The sequence below is a fragment of the Ursus arctos genome, unplaced genomic scaffold, assembly GCF_023065955.2.
Source record: "Ursus arctos isolate Adak ecotype North America unplaced genomic scaffold, UrsArc2.0 scaffold_10, whole genome shotgun sequence".
In the NCBI taxonomy this organism is placed as follows: Eukaryota; Metazoa; Chordata; class Mammalia; order Carnivora; family Ursidae; genus Ursus; species Ursus arctos.
Genome location: NW_026622764.1, coordinates 31,736,381 through 31,759,128, shown reverse-complemented (window position 1 = coordinate 31,759,128; position 22,748 = coordinate 31,736,381). Strand labels below are relative to the sequence as shown.

At 37.0% G+C, this 22,748-nt stretch overlaps 1 protein-coding gene across 21 annotated transcripts in view; it reads right to left on the bottom strand.

Annotated features, from left to right (window-relative positions):
* KLF12 (KLF transcription factor 12) overlaps positions 1-22,748 on the bottom strand; it is a 413,801-nt gene that overhangs the window by 350,642 nt on the left and 40,411 nt on the right. For 3 of the 21 annotated variants that reach the window (XM_048215553.2, XM_057308064.1, XM_048215554.2), the window contains exon 2: positions 6,438-6,480. The exons of 16 other annotated variants lie outside the window; for them this stretch is intronic. The gene's annotated coding sequence lies outside the window, so the exon portion shown is untranslated. 2 more of the 21 variants (XM_057308056.1, XM_057308070.1) reach the window with 1 other exon arrangement.

The window sequence follows — 22,748 nt, the reverse complement described above, 5'->3', positions numbered from 1 at the left end:
ATAGCACCACCACCCTGGCCTTGAAAGGCAGCTCTAACAGGTCACTAGTTAACTCTTAAAAACGGCGCATTATTCCAAAAAAGGAAATGTGCAGCTTTAAGAAAATAAACCGTAAGTACTTGGAAGACCATCGTAAAGACCGCATCCATAGCCCAAGATAAACATCTGCTATGGATCAAAACGGCCAAGCCCTGTGTAGAATCTTAAAGGATACGATCAGAGGGGACATAAATACTAACTGCTTCTCAAAAACTGGGATGAGAGCCCTATCAAAGAATATAGGGAAACCCTCAAAAATCAGCAAGTCAAGGACAAACTAATCATCAGGCCTGACAAGAAGGAATTTGTGAGTAACCTTTCAAAGTGCTTCAGAGCAATAAAAAAATGTTGCTTAAAAAGATAAAACCTCTCTGTCTCTGTCGAATAAATAAATAAAATCTTTAAAAAAAAAAGAATATTGCAAATATCAACTGATAGTTTGAAACAAGTTGCAGGAACTAAATCAAATAGTGATTGACTTAAGGGAGAGTCTAGACCTAATTATTAAACTAGATATAACAAAAATCTGATCAGCATTATCACAGAGTTAAAGACTCAAGGTGAAATTTGTAAACTGTTGGCTCAAGTATAAAATTTTTTTTTAAAGATTTTATTTATTTATTCGACAGAGACAGAGACAGCCAGTGAGAGAGGGAACACAAGCAGGGGGAGTGGGAGAGGAAGAAGCAGGCTCACAGCAGAGGAGCCTGATGTGGGGCTCGATCCCATAACACCGGGATCACGCCCTGAGCCGAAGGCAGACGCTTAACCGCTGTGCCACCCAGGCACCCCTCGAGTATAAAATTTTAATTACAACCAGCCATTCCACAGAAGGGTGCTAATAGGGTGCCCAGCCACAGAACTGTCAAAATGAAGGCCTTCCAAATATTGAAGAAAACAACATATTGAGGGATAAAAACAAACAGGAATTAATGATAGAATATGGTTGAGCACTTGTTCTACTTGACAGCAATCAAAGACCAGTTTTAAAAATTGCGTTTTGCCATGGTTAAAGCAGTAGACAGATGACAAAGAAATCGACATATGAGCATTAGGACTTCCAGACGACAGGTGCTCAAAGTGGTCTTATTTAACATTTTTATAAATGATGTGGATGAGAAAATGCACAGGAAAGCAGGCAAGTTTGTATTAAACTTTTCTAGTTACAAAAATGCCAAGTACAGAGATAACCATCCTTTAGCATCAATCTGACAAACATGGCAGAATGCTTTTAACCAACTTGCACTGAACCAACTGTCCAGATTAACCAATGATCACCTTTCTCTTTGTAAATCATACTGACTGATGCACCTGGAATGTTCCAACAGTAGGCTCCTTCCTGAGCAGACTGAGTACCTCTAATGCAATCAACTGAACTACATTTGTAGTAAGAGTGGTTTTGATCCTAAACCTGTTTATGCAGTTACACCATACTATAATGTGATTTTATTAAGTTATGTATTACTTAAATTAAATAGGAGGATGAAATGATGCATAATATGTTTCTATAGAAAGTTGAATGCCTTGAAAATATTCAAAGATTAGTTCATAAAAATATAATTTTTAAAAACTGGCATTGAATAAGGTATGGGCATCATAACTGTCCAACAATGGAAGAATAAACCATAAAGAACTGCAAGAGTGTGTCCAAGTTTTTACTTCAAAGGAACAAATTAGAAAAAATAGACAATCAATTATGGGTTTGATTTTGGTAAGAAACACTGAACTCATCTGTGGATCCACACTGGAAGAAAAAGTCTAGGTCTTATATCAAACATTTGTCAAAAAACATGTATTTATAAGTTTTATGCTTGAATAAAATATTTAAGATATGTATACATCATTTTTATGCTCCTCTACTGTTATAACTTTTTTGACTGACCAACTATTGATTTTTATTTCTCTCACTGATAAGGCTACACTGTTTTATTAGGGTGCCTACTATGTGCCATGCACTATGATAGGGACTGTGAATACAAAGAAAAAGGTTTTAGCCCTCCAAAAAGTCAAAATTTAATGGGATAGAAGGATATGCTAACAAATAATAGCAATCCATTATACTAAGCGTAATAAGGGGCAGCTGGGTGGCTTAGTCAGTTAAGCATCTGACTCAATCTCAGCTCAAGTCTTGATCTCAGGGTTGTGAGTTCAAGCCCTACATTGGGCTCCACACTGGATGTGGAGCCTACTTAAAAAAAAATACTAAGCATCATAAGTAAATGTTAAGTGTCCAAAAAAGTAAAAAAGATTTATATTAGGTGGGAAGGCAAGTTCTGACAGAGCGCATGTGCAAAAGCTGGGTAGTGCCAAGAAGCGCCAGGGGTCCCCAGACACCAAAGTTCCCAAATTATAAAGAGACTGGAAAGGTAGGGTGGGAGCTGAATCATGAGGGACAAAATTATCTGAGTTTCAGACATAAATTATGAGGAATCATATTTTAAACAAAAGAATGACAGTCATACTTGTGTTTCAGCAAAGCATCTTTTCTAAGCAGTTTAGAAAATGAATGGAAGTAATATAAGAAGACACCAGTTATGACAATATGAAAATAGCCTACTGAAAAAAAAAAAAACAGAAGAACACTACTGAGGAGGTACAATCAGCCTGAATGATGAGATATCTAAGGGGTGAGTGATAATGAGACAAAAATTGAGAGCCAAGGTTTGGGAATTTAGCAACTGACAGTCAAAGATGTATTAACAAAAAGAGGAAATGAAGGCAATTTGAAGAAACAGATAAAGAACATAGGTATGAACATGACGATTATGAAATGCTATTATATATCCACTCAGAGATATTTAATAGGAAGCTGGCCATCTAGGTCTAGCAATCAAGAGGTGAAGATGTCTTTTTAGGATTCATGACTATATGAACAAAATTTGAAGAGGCAGAAATAAATGATCCCATTAAGAAAGGAGAGAGAAAGAGGAAATGCTTCTGAATACCAACTTTAGGGCCAAGAAGAAAAAAAAGTAACCCATACAGGAGACTAGGAATTAACCAAAAGGAAGAAGCAGGAGGGTGGGAATAGTATGGGAAGGGAAGGAAATTAAAGAAGTAATCAACCACATCAAATGTAAAAGCAAGGTCAAAAAAGAGCACTAATGAAACCATTGTATGCAGCAGTTAAGAGACTATTAGCAAAAGAAGTTTGAACTTGGTAACAGGTGCATAAGCTCAGGCACCTTAAGTTGGAGTATGAATTGGAAGATAAAGAAGTGGAAACAAGTTCTTTTAAGAAGCTGTCCTATAACTTAAGGGAAAGAGAGAACAAGAGAGAATATTTCCTTGAGAATGAAACAAAGTAAAGAAAGAAGTCGGTGTTTTGTTTGTTTAAGATGATATAACTTTAGAAATTCTTATCAGTTAAGGAGTCAATGAAGATAAAAATGGGCATGGTAGACATGGTGAGGGCACTGACCTCAGAAAAGCCAGGAAGGAACCAGATTCTAAGAGGACTGATGTCAGGACAGTCCCAATCCAGAGGAACTCACCTGCCTCAGAGCTGGAAGGAAGGAGGTGGACAGAACTAGATAGTGATTCGGCCACAAACCAGACAGGTAAGAAGCTGAGGACGTTCTTGACGTATAGACACCTACTGTTTCAGTGACACAGACATAAATTGGTGACCCTGAGAATGGCATCGTTTGGTAGAAGGAATGACAAAAGCAATGAAGTTTTAAAAACTCTCCCTGTGGGCAATACAGGGGACCTCCTGAGGCTCTGGGAGTGGGTCTGGAATATTTTCCTTATGGGTAAGTAAAAGATCACTCATGTCATGAATTATCAGTTTATATGTTTACAGGATCATGGATGACAAGTTATTAATAAACTTAGGGCCCAAAAGTCACTATGAACAACTCACAGAAGATATTTTTCTAATATACTCTTAACCACATAAAATATCAACAAAACATAAACATTACCCAAGTAGAACTGAAATTAAAGCATACAATATTACCTTTGCAGAGCTGTCTGATTAACCAGCAGACTTACTAAATAATGCATGTTAGAGACGACACCTAATTAGAATTTAATGATTATGACAATGCAGGATGGCTATATAAAAATAATATGGTGCTGGGGCACCTGGGTGGCTCAGTCGGTTTAGCATCTGCCTTCAGGTCAGGTCATGATCCCAGGGTCCTGGGATCGAGCCCCACATTGAGCTCCCTGGTCAGCGGGGAACCTGCTTCTCCCTCTCTCTCTGCCTGCTGCTCTGCCCACTTGTGCTCTCTCTCTTTCTGTCAAATAAATAAATAAAATCTTAAAAAAAAATAATACGGTGTTTTGGTCTAGAAACATAAGCCAAATAATCTATAGGATCATAATTGCCATTAATTTTATAACACAATTTCTCCATCTAATCCTGACAGAAGTACACTCAGGTATATCTCATCAAAACCTGAGAGAAATAGAAATAACACATAGAAAAGGAAAAATCGCTACTTCACATGGCAGGTAGTAAACCTACATAAAATAATTCCTTCATCTGTGAGAGTATACTTTTTTTAATTACATAAAGTTTAAAATAATGGATGGCAAACTAAAATGGATTCAGTGGAAACAAAAAGTGCATGAAATTAAGATGTCAGTGGACTATGTTAAAAGGGCAACCATGTCATGGCGCTATCAGAGACAAGACTCTCCTTGACTGGCCATGAGTCTGACCCTGTATAGTGATTTTATCTTAAATTGATGCTGATGGAAAAGAATGAGCAACTCTTCACGTATTAACAAAAGAATGTAAAATACAATGTTAACCTAATAAATAGCATTTCCCAAATTTGCCTTTCCCTTGGAACAACTAAACAATCTAATTACAGAAACTTAAATTACAGAATGAAAATGTGGGGGTAGTGTTCAACCTTCTCAACTCAACCTGAGTTCTCTTTCTATAAAGGAAATTTTCCCCAGAAGTACAAATTTACCTGGAAATAAAACAGATGAAAGTTGATCTACGCCGCCCACCTTCTCACCAAAATACATTCCACCTTTATTATTATGTTTGCACATCATCATGCCTTTCTTTTGTACCTATTAGCACTTAACAGAGTCTGGTATATGGTAGATGTTCATTAAAAATAAAACTTGGGGCGCTGGGGAGGGAAACATGGGTAAAAGTGGTCAAAAGGTACAAATTTCCAGTTATAAGATAAATAAGTCCTGGGGATGTAATGTATAGCACAGCGGCTACAGTTAAAAATACTGTAATTGTATATTCAAAAATTGCTAAGAGATTAGATCTTTGAAGTTCTCAGCACAAGAAAAAAATCTGTTAACTCTATGTGGTGATGGATGTTAACTATACTTATTGTGATGATCATTGCACAATAAATACAAATATTGAATCATTATATCATACACCTGAAATTAACATGTATGTCAGTTATATCTCGATATTTTTAAAGAAAAATTAATGAAAACATTATGATAAAAAATAATGAAAGCATGATCATTATGAAAAAAAAGCAAGAATAAATTCCGGCCAACTCCTGATCTCTACCATTTCCAAGCTAGTCACAGAAGATACATAAATTTATATAAAAGATTACTCTCTTAACTATCTACAAGAAACCAAATAACATAATATGTAAAAATAACATACCACTGCTTAATGCAAGCTCCAATTTTGAAACTTTCTTAAATTAACTAGCATGTGTGCTATCACACATCTAAGAGTAACTGATTAAACATACATTTAACTGGATTTTTTCTTTTAACTTAGGGATTCTGACCATATGATTCTAAAATACAAGATTTTTTAAAGGAGTCAAATACCCTGCACTGGGAGAAGAGGTTAGGAATCATATGCAGTAATGTTGACCTTTGCAATTCCATAAACCCTTCTAAGACATTTCTGAGGCATAGGAAGTTCCAAATCCTGCTCAACATTGCTTAAGGAAATGCTTTGTACAAGCTGTTTTTAGAGAAAACAGTTAATAGCCAAGCTTGTGCCTTTGAATTCAGCAGCACCAGCTGCTAACTTAAGGGCACTGAAATTAGGAAGCTTTGTTCTAATGGCGGCCACAGAGGCTCCTTGGTATACTGATATTTCCCAAACAAACCAAATCCTTTAAAAGGCACACACCAATACACACGTGTCCAGAGAATACATTATCTGCGAAAAGAAATAAGCTAGTCAAAGAGCCCAAATAACAAGAATTCAGGAGGGAATGCAGTGTGAGGGGAGAACCACCTCAATGCCTGAACTTTCATTACTTCACTTTAAAAGCAGAATATTTCAATACTGCATGGATAATTCAATAATGCCAAGAGCGGCATCAAAGCTCCAAGGAGAAGTAATGTGCTGAGAAGCCTTGCAGTCTGTCTTTCCTCCCCCGTTTTAGACTCCATTACAAGCACCACAGCAAGATCCACCACCCAGCTCCGCATACCTGTTTACTGGCATTCAGAAAGAATTCTCTACGTGCTGGGAGGCTGCAAAAAGCACAAATGACAAGTAAAAACAAAATCACTGACTAAAAACTGAAACAAAACACTGTGTCTTCCGCTGTTTTCTCATTCTTACATATCAGGGTGTGGAGGGGGGTGCCATGCACGCAGGTGCTCACACATAAATATTCTCCTACCTGTTAAGTACTCTCTTTTCCGATTAAGTCAACTCTTTACAACTCTTACAAATTTACACACTGGTAGAGGATTACCCCATGTCCCCTCCTCTTCCCTGCTCCCAGAAAATAAAAATGTGCCGTGGAGCTGAAGAGAAGGTGGGGTCCTAAGACCTGGCAGTCATGCTGTACGAGTTCTCCAGGGCAGGCTCCCCTGACTTACAACCCGCAAGTCAGAGCGCCCCTTGTCTTTATGATCTAACTGGACTCTGAGCTTAGCCAAAACTCAGGCGCTGGTAGGACCCAGCTGAGTCTGCGATACATGGAGAAGTGAGACCTAAGGTACTAGCTCTAACCAACTTGATCCTGATGGCTTAAGCCTGGCTAGATTTGGGATGTCCCTGAATGTAACAGGGAAGCAAACAAATGAGGCAGCGACAGACAATGCTTGGGATGTTCCTGGATATCAGAAAGCCATAATTTCTACACAGGATTTGAGGCACAGCCCAGCAGTATGCCAAGAGGGCTCAGGTGTGATTCTATTCAATTCCACAAATATTTATTATGCATCTTTTGCCAACTCAAATGTAAGAAGGACTCCAAATTGTATTTATATCCTCGGGATATAAAACAGTGTTGGAACAGACAGTAGGCACTTAATAAATATCGAAGAAAGGAAGGAGAGGAAGAAAAGGAAAGAAAGAAAAGGCAGGCGGGCAAGTAAATGCAGAGTAGGCATTTGCTAGTACTGAGGGTACAAAGATGAACAATATGGCAAATGAGCTTCCGAGGTGCTGGCTGGAGAGTTAATCAGGATCCCCCCCGCCCATTTTCTAATCTAGCTTTGATTTAATCAGCTCTTTTTCTTGAGACATCAGACAGATAAATGAAAGTTAAACTAGTTTAGAAAAATTAAGCTTCAGGCTTCTGCTGCTAACATTTTGAAAACAAGAAACTAAAACAAGTTTTTAATCCTGGTCACACATGAGAATCATGTAGGAAACTTAAACTTGCCAGCTATTGGCACCTGGGTCCCATGTGGGATTAAATTGCCAATTAAATTACAATCTCCAAGGGGCAGGTAAAGGTACTACTATTTTTAAATACGCATGTGATTCTAACCTGCATCACATTATGAGAACCACTGTTCAGTAAATAATGGTAAAGTTTTCTGCCCAGGATCTATTACGAACTTGGTAAACTACAACGGAAATCTAACCTATATTTAATAACTATGTGTATATTTATAGCTTCTACAGCAATAAATGAGACTCATTTATTTAAGCAAACATCATCTACTTTAACTTCTTGACCAAAAACAGCAATGGAGAAACACTAGAACACTGATAAAACCAAAAATTAAATAAACAAACAAACAAGCACTTTAGATATTCAGCTCAGCACACTGGCACAAAATGTCTCTAAATAGCTGAGAAATACTGACAATATAATTAAAGATTTTCAAATACATGATTCTGACACTAATTTGAAGATTACTTATTTTGTTAAAATTACCTCTACTTCTTTTTTTAAGCAGCTCTATTCATAACAGCCTAAAATTGAAAAGAACCAGGATGTCCCTGAATACCTCCATTTTTAAAAAGGTTTTCTTGGGGCTCCTGGGTGGCTCAGTCAGTTAAGCATCCGCCTTCCACTCAGGTCATGATCTGGAGTCCAGGGATGGAGCCCAGCATCGGACTCCCTGCTCAGTGGGGAGTCTGCTTCTCTCTCTGCCCCTCCCCCCACTCATGTTTTCTTTCTCTCTCTCTTAAATAAATAAGTAAATGAAATCTTTAAAAAAAGGTTTCCTTATGTTCTAAAAATGACTGTGGTGCCCTGCACAACTCTGTGAATATATCAAAAACTACTGAATTGCATACTTTATAGACAGGTTGAATTGGCATGTGAATTATATCTCAGTAAAGCTGTTAAGCACATAAAAGAAATTTTTTAAGTAAACTTTTCTCAATTATATTAAAACTGAGTTTTTTCATAATTGTACAAGGGCTGTGGCTATTCCACAAAGTATTAGTATAAATCAATTTTTAATGTTAAATTTTCTTTTCATATTCTCCTAAAATAAAGGGTGCAATCCATACTGAAAGAATTTTGGCTTCAACAGCTTTTAAAAATCACAGCCTGAAGCAAAGTGAAATTACAAAAAAGTTAATATTAAAATACTGACATTAATGATATCATAATCAGGGAGTGGGGGGATAAAATGTGATTAAGTTATTAGTGAATCACTAAGTGTGATGTGGTGGAAATGAAATGGGCCTAAGTGTCCTATGTCCCAAATTCTAGATCTGACCCCATCATTTGTGGAGAATTCTTAGACAAACTACCCAAATTGCTATAAAAACTGTAAGTCAGAAATTCATTGTAAGAGTAAGCTAAAGCAATGTTTAAGAAACCATTTGAAAACTGTTTGGTGCTTGAAAAAAATAGCACTGAAATTATTTTGGCTTTGTTGCAAAAAGAGAGATCACTGAGTTCAGAGAGACTATGATGTGTTCCAAGAATCTCTACTATTTTGTTCTCCACCCACTTTTCCCTGTAGCATCTCTTCAACCGCTTAAATTTTTCTTGTCTCCATATTTTCTCATCTATAAAGGAGAAACATATTTAAGAAGTTACTGAACTATAAAGTCCTCTACTTTATTCAGTCAATGAACCAAAGTAGTACCTGGCTTCCTTCATCCCTTTTGGACTAGGAAGATACAGTGGGTTTTCATGATATTGCAGTTATACACTGCAAGCGGGTTTTGTATGTTAGTTGGTTTCATGGGGGTTGTTTTGTTTTGTTTTGTTTTGTTTTGTTTTGTTTTGTTTTGTTTTAACAAGAGTCCCAGCCAGCCAGGGGAAAGGAAAAGAGCTGGAAGAAATGTTATGAAGGAGCATGAAAGTTCTGATAACCAGAAGAGCAGACTGACACAGAGGTTCTTATCAGGAAGGGTCCCTATTTACAGTAAAGGAGCAAATCCAAATTTCCATGCACAGAACTGCAACTTTTTTCCAGTAATTAGTCTTCTCTTTCAGAAATCCCATCACAGTGAAGCTGGGCAAATGAGTCAATTCCATTTCAAAAAAGTTACACTCTTCTCCAAAGCAAGTAATCATTAGCCCCCAAGGATAACAACCATATTATTATAAAAAAAGCTTTTCGTTTAGAAAGGGAAGACACAGGCAAACGGAAATGTTTCTGCAAACTTTTTCAAGCATTACTTAAAATGGTTGTAAGGCAGGATTATAAATGATCGTGAATTTAATACTATTATTTAATTGAGTCTTCAATTCTTTTGTAAGGATTAATTATTTCTTATATTAGATTTCCTTCATTGTGTGACGATATGGAAATATATAGACCCACACATGTGTGAGCTGCTCAACTATAATTAATGATGCACTTTTATTCTCTATTATTGTGTGGAAAACATTCTGACACAAAATAAATGAAGCATAATCATTCAGAGTAATGATTCGAATGTACTGATTAATGAAACCAAATAGCTTCTCTGTTCTTTAGTTAAATTAAAACATTTACACTCTGGAAATCATAAGGGCATCCTTAAATGGATGTTTTCTAGGTAATCATTTACCCTTATAGAAATCACCTACCCTGCCTTCATTGTAAGTTCCCATCAGTTGTAAAATGTACCATTATTTTATGTGCAAGAACAAAAACTCTGTCAATTAAACTATTCTACAATACTAAGTTGTCCTCAGAGATGTTAAAGTGTGAGGAGGAAACAGGAGAGAACGTGACCTATATGCTTAAAAATCATCAGATGGTAATAAAAAAAAATTAAGAAAGAAAGGAAGGGAAAAAGAAAAAAGAATCATATGACTAGACAGATGGATAGATAGGCTGACTGATTTTCTGAGCCCCAATACAAAACTACCGACTTAGGTATTCTGGAGATTGGGCTAAGATACTAGTACAGTTGACCCTTGAACGACCAGGGGTTAGGCGTACCAACTCCCCATGCAATTGAAAATCCAAGTACAACTTCTGACTACCCAAAAAACTTACCTACTAATGAATGGCCTACTACTGACTGGAAGCCTTACCAATAACCAGTCAATGAACATATATTTTGTATGTTATGCATATTATATACATTATTCTTACAACAAAGTAACCTAGAGAAAAGAAAATGTTAAATCGTTTACAGAACTGTACTGTATTTACCGGAAAAAAGTCCACCTAGAAGTGGATCTGTGCAGTTCAAACCCGTGTTGTTCAAGCATTGACTGTCATTTGTAACAAGCTCCCTAGGGGAGGGACCTAGAACTGGCAGACAGAGACCTATCAATTATACCAGTTTTCTAATGATAAGCAACTCAAACACAATGGCCGCCATGACAGATACTGCACTTTGTTTTTAACAACTGTTTATAGGGCTACAAAAATATTGCCTATAATGGAAACTGACAAGCCTGAAAATATCACTAAAAAATGTGTGGATTTTAACACTGATATTGATGAGGGCAGAGACAAAAGAAGTCTCTTAAAGTCTCTATACAGGATTCTCCCTTCCCATCACCCAACCAGTCCAATTGGTGGAGCCCAGCTCCAGTGACAGCAGAATTGGTGTCACATTTCTGGTTTAGGAAGAGCTCCAAGTCTTATATTGGGTCTACAGTGTCCAGAGAGCCTCTGGTACCCAACTACCATCCTGGGCCAATCCTGGTCCAGACAGCTCTAGAAAACCAGAGAAGAAACGAAGCAATAAAGCAGCAGTACTGTTAAAGAGGCAGACAGAACAGGTCTTACAGCCTAACACTGCCACTTAATTGCTATGTGATCTTGAGAATGATGCTGAACCTCGATGATCTCACGGAGGAATAACAGGGATAATAATCAGATCTGTCATGAAGATTCACTGAAATAACATATGTAAAACACCTCGTGCAATAAATGGTACAAAGTAGGTGTTCAGTAATTAGAAAATGACATTATCACTATTGTTGCCTCTTTCATCTATCTCTGTTTTTATCAAAAATTACTAAGTACTACAGATTTCAGTAATAATCACTCTCTATTAATATGCATTGATTTTTGTCTCTACTTCTAATTTATAACCTTAAAGACGATGTTTAATGTTATGGTTTTTCTCTGTTCCTCAGAGCTCAACACATGGTATTAGGCAACCAGTAGATATTTTATCAACTCAACCATTCACTCAACAGATAATTACATATTTCTCACATGCAAGACACCATCCTAGGCATGGGGAATACGCTGATTGCTACCCTTGCATTTACAGACCATGCTCAGTAAGATCTAGTCTATTTTATTGAATTATTTATTGGAACAGCAGAAACACACACATATAAATCACTACATACAGGCAGAAAAGTTCTCCTTCCATAGATTTACAATAACCTGTTCCTCTACTCCACTCCGACCAGAAAATATAAGAAAATAAGTCACCTTAATTAATTATTAAAACTACCAATTTCAACTACATAGACCAGAGTCCCATGTTCCAGCACCCTCAACTAATGGGGTCTAAATATGAAAAATGTCTATACATGCTCCATAACTTGTAAAAGAGCCCATCACAAATTTTACCTAATTAAAAGTATTATACTGCAAAATTGTTGATCCAAGGACAAAAGAAATTCACTAAAACAAAAATGTATTTCTATATGATGCTATAAAATATTTCAATGTATTCACAGATTGGGCTTTGCCTGCAATTCCAAAATCTCATTTTCTCATGTAAAATTTCTTCCAGTTAGAAAAAAAGGCCTAAGTGAGCTAAAAAACCTGTCTTGAGGAAATTATTGTATTGTAAGTAGCTAAGAAAGAGATTGTACGGTATTAAACTCAAAAGCCTGCCGGTAAAGAAAAAGCACAATTTTCTCCGTTTGTTCCGCACCACACTTTGTTCCCCTCCAAACCTACCTCCTTCCCAGTAAGCCCCAGATTCCACACTGTGAGCTGAATGAGCCTTCTACTGCTTACTGTAAGAACGACCAAAGACAAGATGTTTTGAAGTGAGGATGAATATGCACATATTTTTGTACAAGATGAGTATCTAGTTTGCTATTCCTGGCAAAGGACAGGGAATGTCCAAGGTTGTCAGTACAACTTTTATCTCCTGTGATTTAACTGGACCTTTAGCAAGCACAGAATATAACTTCAAAAGAAAGATTTTTTTTTTCTTCCATGATAAAACAAAGCAAGCCAGAGAACATTTTCCAGGGGGGTAGGGGGGTACTGACAGTCCTTCGACCAAGAATTAAGTTGGTAAAAAGCTGGAGAGAGGATAATTAGAAATAAAAGACTTACTTTTGCAATTAGTAAAGCAAAATAAGGCAAATATAGACAAAGTAAAGAGAAAATGTTTCAAGAAAGACAATATAGTATACAACTAAAACATAAGGAACTGGGACTTTCAGACAAGAAGTTTAACGTTAGGTATCTGACAATACTGAAATGGGTGGGCAATAGAAAGATTTGCACAGTGGACTCGAATATCTCGGTTTTCAAACGATGTGACCCACAGAAAAGGCATCATTTCTAGATCAATTATTAGTTATTTCATAAAGAGTAATACTAACGTGGACAGTCCAACTGACTTCATTTCAACAAGCATTTCTTGAATACATCTGTTATGTACAAAACTCTGTAAGCATTCTAGGATAGAGACACAAATCCAAGTCCAAACTGTGTTTTAATGAACTCAGACCCTAGTATATTTTCAAAGGTCTGTGCGGTTAATGTTGAAATAAGTATTAGGTTCTGACATATGAACTTGACATGTTTATAGTTCAAAAACAGATGAATAATGGTAATTTCATATACTTGATACATAACACCTATCACTGAAAGCTAACAAAATAACTATGAAAAAGAAGTCTAGGCAAAATGTCTCTAAAAGTACAGAAACTAAGATTAAAAAAAAAAAAAAAAAAGAACCAAATTCATTCACTTGACTCTGCAAAGCAGGACAGCTTCTTGGAGCAGATGGCATCCGAACTAGGAATCAGGTTTTGAGAGTTGGAATAGTTAGAAAAGGGAATTTAGTGAGAAGGAAGTGGCAGATGGGAATTTTAGACTGGGGAAAAGCAAGAACATAAGTACAGGATCATAAAGTGTAACAGAATAATTCAAATGGCAAAATCATCTATTTTAATGTCATAGAACAAGGACGTGAGGTTCTTCATTAAAACAGAATTTAAATTTAATTCACCTGGGCAAACAGATTTGTCTTATAATCAAAACAAACAAACAAACAAACAAAAAACCTACCTAGGATAATATAAAGGTTTTCTGATAAATGATAAAAGGAAAATTAAATAAGAACGTCCAATCAACCATCCCCTATAAAAGAGCTACAAAGAGTCTCCAGTTCATAGAAGTCTCAGTATAAAATAACAGACGGAAAGCTCCTCTTGTGTTATGGATGCATCACAAGGGTGCACTGGATACTATTCTGTTCAGTAATGGGCAAGAGCTTTGCTCTTGACTAGTGTCCTTAGGGCTGCCTCTGCCTTTGCTCTAAACATCAGGGTTTTAAGAAAGGCCCACTGGATTTAAAGGTCAAGTTCTTCCCACCATTCCATTTTACAAATCACTACAAGTAACCATTATACATTTACCATGGAACTGCCAAAATTTAATGACCACTAGACCTTACTGAGTGCTTTGTGGGAACGCTGGCTTTTGCATGGTTATGAAGATGGTAATGAAGTCAAATCTACTGCTCCATTACACATATTATTTTTAGCCACAATAACGGTGTTCCGTTTAAGCTTTAGGACTGTATTTAAATAGATGGTTTAGGAAACAATAAAGCCTAAAAGAATACTGTAGGTGTATTCCAAATTTAGAGTGAGTAGGAAACATCAGGGGGATTTTATCTACTCCATCAAACAATAAAACACTCTGAGCCAGAAACACAAAGAGGCCAAGAAAACAGGGAATGGGAACTTTTTTCTTATTGGAGAGTCAGCAAGCTAATAAAAATATTAATCAAAGAACTCATAAAACAATTATTGTTTGGCAGGAATTTTTTTTAAAGAGAAATGTTAGATGCTGTGCTAGTTATACTGCATAAACATTCGACCCACGAGACACACTACATATCACAACCAGTTAAAGGAGTAGGACAAGGGGAAGAACAGACTTAAGGGACAAAGTGAAGGAGGAATGAGACACACATACAGTGAAAGAGAGATAACACTGAAGAAAGAAATAGAAAAGTACCTATAATCAAACCCACAAGAACACAGAATAGGACTGTTTGATCTCTCAAAACATTTTTGCTGAAGACTATTAGATGTCTATTATAGTTTCATGAATATATGCAAAAATGGAGATACTATATATATATATTATTTCAAAGACCATGTAAAATTATATTAAGGGTTGACTATAAAGGTTCTTTCTCAACTACAGCTCATGACAACATTAAATCGTAATGCAAGAAGAATACAACCAGTACTCTGGGAAAGTAGGATATTCCTATTAAAAGTGTTGGAAAATATCAAAATGTCATAAGTTAATCATTGCTTGTATGCCTGAGCATGATATAAAGTTTGATCATAGAAGTTCTAGGAGGTAGGCTTAATTTGTGAAATATAACTACAAATTTCAACAATCTTGTCTCCATTGAGAGTTTTACGTTTAGAGAATGTGATTGTGATTGCTTATAAGATACTTCTACAGGGGCGCCTGGGTAGCGCAGTCGTTAAAGCGTCTGCCTTCGACTCAGGGCGTGATCCCGGTGTTCCGGGATCGAGTCCCACATCAGGCTCCTCCGGGAGCCTGCTTCTTCCTCTCCCACTCCCCTGCTGTGTTCCCTCTCTCGCTGGCTGTCTCTCTGTCACATAAATAAATAAAATCTTTAAAAAAAAAAAAAAAAAGATACTTCTACAATTTTATGTCAATTTTTTTTTTTTTCTGGTCTGATAGTTGGGTTTGGTTTTGGTTTTTAAAGATTTATCTATCCAGAGAGCACAAGCATGCGTGAGCACGGTAGGGAAGGGGAGAAGGACAGAGAGAATTTCCAGCAGACTCCCGGCTGAGTGAGGGGCCAACACAGAGCTTGATCCCAGACCCTGAGACCATTACCTGAGCCAAAATAAAGAGTCAGATGCTTAACCAACTGAGCCACCTCAGCGCCTGTGGTTTTGGTTTTTAATTTAGAGGTGGTGGGAGATGAACAATGTTTCTAGAATTTAATGCGAACACAAACTTGATCATTAGAAAACCCACCAGGGCATGGGACTGTGTTTTGTCTACATGTTCTGCACATACCATTTTACTTTACATGTTACTATTTGTAGGGACTGTAACACCTATGTCCAAAGAGCCTTCAAAGTACTCACCCGGATGGTTTCCCAGCCACAAAAATGGTACACAGGACCCTGTCACTGATTTTTAGGTGCAGTGAGAAGGCGGTTGCAGAAAGGCACAGTGAAGGGCTGGCTCTTCTTAAGGACCTGAGGCAGCAGGTGTGGTAGGAGCAGAAGCCAGGAGCAGGAAAACTGGCCACTGTTACCAGCACTCTCTTTTATTACCAACACCTGCCTGCCTCTGCGCCACAGACCCACACGGATGAAGGTCTGGCCAAAATCCACACTGGTAAAGAGCAGGAGTCAGCAAACCTTTTCTGTTGAGAGCCAGAAAGTATTTTCCGCTTTGTAGGCCAGAGTCCAAAGCAGCCACAGACAATACTTAAACAAATGGGATAGCTGTGCACCCATAAAACTTTATTTATAAAAGGCTGTGGGCCATAGTCTGCCAATATCTGGCACTGACTTCTCAACTCTCAAAAGTCATTTTTCTGGTAACACTCATATTTTCACTTTGAAGGGGATAGGAGTCCTGGCACTATTCCATCATTTGGGGGCAATGCTAATAGTAACAACAAGCACCACCCTGGCTACTGCTACTAATAGCATTTCTTGAGCACTTGCTATATACCAGACACTGCACTAATTAGTTTACATATAATTCCCTGAAAACTCGCACCTCCTTGAGGTAACTATGGTTACCATCATTCCTGTTTTCAGATACAAATGTCACAGTATAAACATCAAAAAGCCTTCACTGGTGGAGGGACTAAATCCAAGATCTTTGTGACTCTGATCCTTAGCTAGCCCACAGGCATCTAACTTTGGAATTCGCCACAGATAACAGGGAGCTTGTTTAAAGGCCAATTCCTGGGTTTCACTTTCAAAGGTTCTGATTGAATCATCTGGGGGTAGGCAGGCCCAGGAGTCTGCATTTTAACACATACTTCTGGTAAATCTGGTGCAAACTGTCAGTGGAACAAACACTGAAAGATACTACAATACCACACAGCATCCAAGCCAAAAGCCAAGTATCCGTGTCGAAACAGGGACTGCAGGTGCCTGCTGAGACCACAATCTGAGCAAATGATTATCCTCAATGAGGAAAAGCTGCAATCGATTTTAAGACAAATTTTACTTTCAGCCTGCTTTATGTTTTTATGCATTAAAAATTATGAAAGTTATACTGAGTTTTTAATACTTGATGTCAATGTAAAATAAAAGAGATTTAAGTTTTAGAAGCCAATTTTTGTTAGAATTATCAGCTACATAAATCACTGATATTTTAAGCATAGGGAGAGATTGATAATCACCTGGTAGCATTTTTGTTTTAAAGATGTAAATATAGAGATGTAAATCTCTCCTTGTATCTTCCCAATGTTAACTGTCTAGAACGTTTTACTTATGTGTCCCTAAGGATGCTGGAGAAGAACTGTGACACTATTGGCAATACTTTCATTTGGAGTTAATTCTGACAAGACAACTTGTTGAATAAGGAGCAGATCATAGCCCAAGATGTGAGTTCAGATATGAAGCAGCGGCCACATGAATTCTGCCATCAGAAGCACATGGGACCAGGAGCTCAGCCACCAGCAAGCACACACGATGTGAATGTTGACAAAGGTCCTCTGTCGGAAGTTAATGCAGGTCAGAGACAGAACAGCAAAGTGGTTTAAACAAACAAACAAACAAACAAACAAAAATCCTGCGAGGATTTTCTCACTTCTGAAAGCAGCTGATGCCCTTCAGGCCCTAAGAAGAGAGCCCCAGCTTTTCTGCAGGGGTCCAGAATCATCTGCATATAAGCAATCTCACAACAGCAGAGTTGGAGTGAGCCACTCAGTACGGAGCAGGGACTCCACATTTATTTAAGACATGTCTAGGCCACGATACAGGCTAAGTGCTGCAGCTAAATCACTGATTAAAATATACTCCCTGTTCTCAAGGAGCTTATAATCTGACAGAAGTGAGACTTTCAGCCCCAGCTTATGTCAGCCTCTGATCATGTCCTTCTAAGCATCTAGTCATGTCATTAGAGTTCCTGAGCCGGCGGGGAGGGGGTTATTTGTAAATTAGAGGTAATAATTCTTCAGTTATTAGTGTCCAATGCGAATCTCTGTAACGTGTAAGGTACTACTATATAACTGACTGGTGGTTCTCGGTGCATCGTGAAGGGGATGCCAAAAGCAGGCTACACAGAAAGCCCGCACTGACTACACAAACAGCGAAGGAGCAGAAAAGAAAGAACTGCCTGTTCCTACAGCCAGGTGCATTCTTAACAAGGAGAACACTAAGAAGGGCAGGACCCCGTGGAGTTTTACCAGGAAACCTCACAGGGATGAGTGACTAGAAGACGGAGTGGTATCCTACAGACCAGAGACAAAAGCATGGTCCTGTTCTCCCTCAACATCATGGCGCCTCACGAGGAAAGAGTCTGCTAAAAACTCCGTGAAAGATGGTGAACAAACAACTTTTACTATTTGGTAAAATTGTTCAGAAATTCCACTAATAACATCCTTCAGAGAAATTTAATCCACCACATAAACTACTATATTGTGTCCCAAGCTCTTAAAAAATAAGGAATCTATGCAATAAATCATTCTACTACAGCTAGTGCAATTGTGCAATTATCATTTATAAAATTCTCATGTTTTAATGATTGAAAAAAGTTAATAAAATTCTAAATACAAATCCAAGCTTAATCTCCATAACATTCATTTTACTTTATTCATATTGTAATATATTCATTGCTTTTCAGGTATATGACAGGGTAAATTAGTCCTATAAACACACACACACACACACACACACACAAAGTCAATAAACACTTCCACCCATATTTTAAAAAAAAAAAAAAAAAGTGGAGAACAGAAAACACACCAGGCTCATAAATACAATAGATTCTTTCACTCCACTGTAAAAATAGAGGTTACTGTATTCTCTTCCCAATCCTTAAAAACACACATATATCTTCAAAATACACTAACAGTAGAGACTATTAATTCACATGCCATTTTATTTAGTAAGTGTGTACTTGAATAAGCCCATAAAGAAATAGTAATCAATTACATGTTGAAAATTCCACAGTTAATCCAAACATCCAGGCATTTAAAAATTAATCATTTGCAACAAAGAAAACTACAGTGTTCTCGCTTATGAATACAAATTTTTAAAAATCCTCAACAAAATACCATTGAGGCCACACCCAGCAACATATAAAAAGAATTACATATCATAACCAAGTGGGATTACATATCATGACCAAGTGATGATAAATCCCACTTGGTCATGATATGTATCCCATACAAAACAAAGCTGGCTTAATATCTGAAAATCAATTAATGTAACACACCATATCAACAGACTAAAAAACAAAAACCACATGATCATATCAATAAATACAATAAACGCATCTGAAAAAATCCAATCCCCTTTCATGATAAAAACACTCAAAAAACTAGGAATAGAGAATGTGCTCAAAAAGATAAAGGCCATTTACCAAAAAACCACCGATTATATCATACTTAATGGTGAAAGACTAGAAGCTTTCCCCCTGAGATCCAAAAAGAGACAAGAACGTCTGATCTCACTTTTCTTCAACATTGTACTAAAAGTTCTAGCCAGGGCAATTAGGCAAGAAAAAGAAATAAAAGCCATTCAGATTGGAAGGGAATTAGTAAAACTAACTCTATTCACAGATGGCATGCCTGTATATTAGAAATTCCTACAGAACTCATTTTAAAACTTAGAGTAAATAGTTCAGCAAGGTTGCAGGATACAAGATAAATATACAACCCAATTTTATTTCTATGCACTTGCTCAAACAATCCAAAAATGAAATTAAGAATTCTACCTAAAGGTAATAATACTATGTTGCATACTTAATGCTGCTAAACAAAGTAAATCTTACCAGTCAGCTTCAAAAGAAAACAAAATTCTATAACTATGTATGATGAGGAATGTTAACTAGACATTGTGCTGATCATTTCGGAACATACACAAACACTGAATCATTACATTTACATCTGAAACTAATACAGTGCTATAGGACAACTGCACCTCAACTAAAGGAAGAATTCTATTTACAATAGCCATCAAAAATAATAAAATGCTTAAGAATAAATTTAACAAAAGAATTACAAAACCTATACTCCAAAAACTACAAAACATTGTTGAAAGAAATTAAAGATCTGTATGAATGGAAAAATATCCCACGATCATGTGGCATCTTTGTCACAAGTGGCATCTGAGAAAGAAGCTTCCTAATCTTCTAAGAGAGCTGACAGAAGGCAACTTCTTCTCACTCCACAAGTAAAAAAAAAAAACAGATAACCTCCTTCTCATTCCTGTACACTCCAGGAGGACTCAGCCTAAAGTTAACGCTGACACAGATAGAAAAAACTGGATCCATCCTTGATAATACTGTTGAGATGTTAAGCCAAACTAATTTTGAAGACCTACCTACCTCTGGATTTTCTATTATCAGGCAACCAAAGTCCCTTTTATTATTAAAGTCAGTGTGAGTTCATTTTCTTTACGTAATCAAACATATCTTAACTGACTGAATCACATTGCTAGGAGATGCTAGTGAGTAAGTGGAACAGAAATATTACCTTGGAGGCAAGGGTTGAAATAGCTATTTCTGAGGAAACGCAAACTACCTTCCTCCCTCAACTACTGAATCACGTCTCAAAGCTTCATCCAGAACTCTGTGCTCAAATCTTTTTTCCAGCTCAAAGATCTTGCCTGAGCTCCAGTTCCCTAATTCTAACGATGTGACCATACATGCACCCAGATGCCCTACTATCAACTTATACAGAATATAAGCAATACTGAACCCAGAATATAACCCCAAATCACCTCTCCCACAATGACCCTGTGGGAATGGCATCATCATTCTCCAAATCACCCAGCCCTGAAACTTCAGCATCCTCTCTCTCCCTCTTTCTCTACATTTGTAATTCTCTGGCATCAAAATGCTCTTAGGGAAATGCTCTTAATTCTACCTACTGCTTGCATTCCAAAACATCTTTATTTTAGGGTAGACCACAATTTTTACTTTCTACTTGGTCTCCTTGACTCTTGTTTCTCCCCCTCATTAAATCCAATCTGCATGCTGTTCAGATTAAGCTTTTTGCATTATTGTTTTCACCATGTTGCTGCTGTACTTGAAAAGTTCCATTAGATCCTTCACTGACTACAAAATAGTGCTCCATAATCTACCGCTACCAGCCTGAGCTAAATGCCTGCTAAAAAGTAAATTGGATAATGGTAGTGATAGTAGTGGTTGCTTCATTTGCTCTACTGAAGTTGTTAGAAAAAAAAAAAATCACCATGGGCACCTTTAAGAGGTGAAATCATCTTTTTGGGACAGACTGCATATACCCAAAACTTGGTTTAAAAAGGGTGGGGGTAAACTTCTGGGTTACTACTCTGTCTCCTAATGTATCTTTACACACAAAATATTCCATTATTTTCCTCATTTTGCCCATGCTCATGCTCTTCCCTCATCGAAACCAGGTCTTTCCTTTTCCCTCTACCACCTACATGAAAAAAATCATATGCAGTGTCTCTTAGTTCTTGCAGTTACTTCCCATTTATCAATATATTTGATATGGACCCTTACAAAAATCTAAAAAGTGTCCCAGATCTCATGGAGATTACACTGCAACTTTTTTAGTTGCCTTTGCTGACATTAATGCACAAAACAAGATGAGACAAAGAATAAAAAAATTAAAATATGGAAGTCATAGGTTTAGGCAAAGCTGGAGTTTCATTTAATGAAAAAATAACTTTGTAAACTATAAATAACCATAATATAATCATTGTCATTTGGTTGTAAATAACTTGAAGGAATTAGATGAAATAGATTTTTTAAGAACATTCTAACTATAAAGCTCTAATTGTAAGTTTTTTCAAAATATATTATCATATGCAAAAAAGAAAGTGTAGTCAAGAATGGACTCTAAAAATTATATATAGTGAGAGGGCCTATAATCAATGCATTTTTCCTCAGGTCAATTTCTCCAGATATTTAAGATAAATAAAAATACAAATTAATGTAAAGGAGCATTACTTTGGTTTAACTAGCAATCCACTATTTAAACCACTCTGATTTCAACATAAGTTACTAACTAAAAACATCTGCAAATCATTCCCTCCTTGGGAAAGGACAATTTACCCCAAATATTTCAGAGCTCATTAGGTGTGTAAGTGAAAAACAAGTTACGCAAGTATGTAGTTCCGGAATTTAAATCAGTATATTTTATAGACATATATAACTTTATATGTTTTAAGTACATCTCATATATATACATATATATGTATATATATGTATATAATACTCATAAGTTTTTACCATATACATATACAAGTACACATACACAGCATGAAAGTTTAAAATCATCTTCAAATTATCCATCCTCTAATCCTTTACCATTTGAGGAAGCAAAGGACAGTAGTTTCATTATAACTAAATATAAAATACACATTCTGCAGATACTTAGAAACTATAGGTTTAAAAAAGAATATGCAGGGCACCTGGGTGGCTCAGTCGGCAAAGGATCTGACTCTTGATTTCAGCTCAGGTCATGATCTCAGGGTCATGAAATGGAGCCTCACCCAGCACAGACCCTGATTAAGATATCCTCTCTCTCTCTTTCTCTCTCTCTCTCCGTCCCTCTGCCCCTCCTCACCCCCACCCCTCGCCCCCACTCATGCCCACTGCAAGGGGAAGAAATGATCTGAGCACAGTGGGCTGCCTCAGCCCTCTGTGCTTTCCTTTATACATCACATATGTATCACATACATATCGTGGGTACTCTC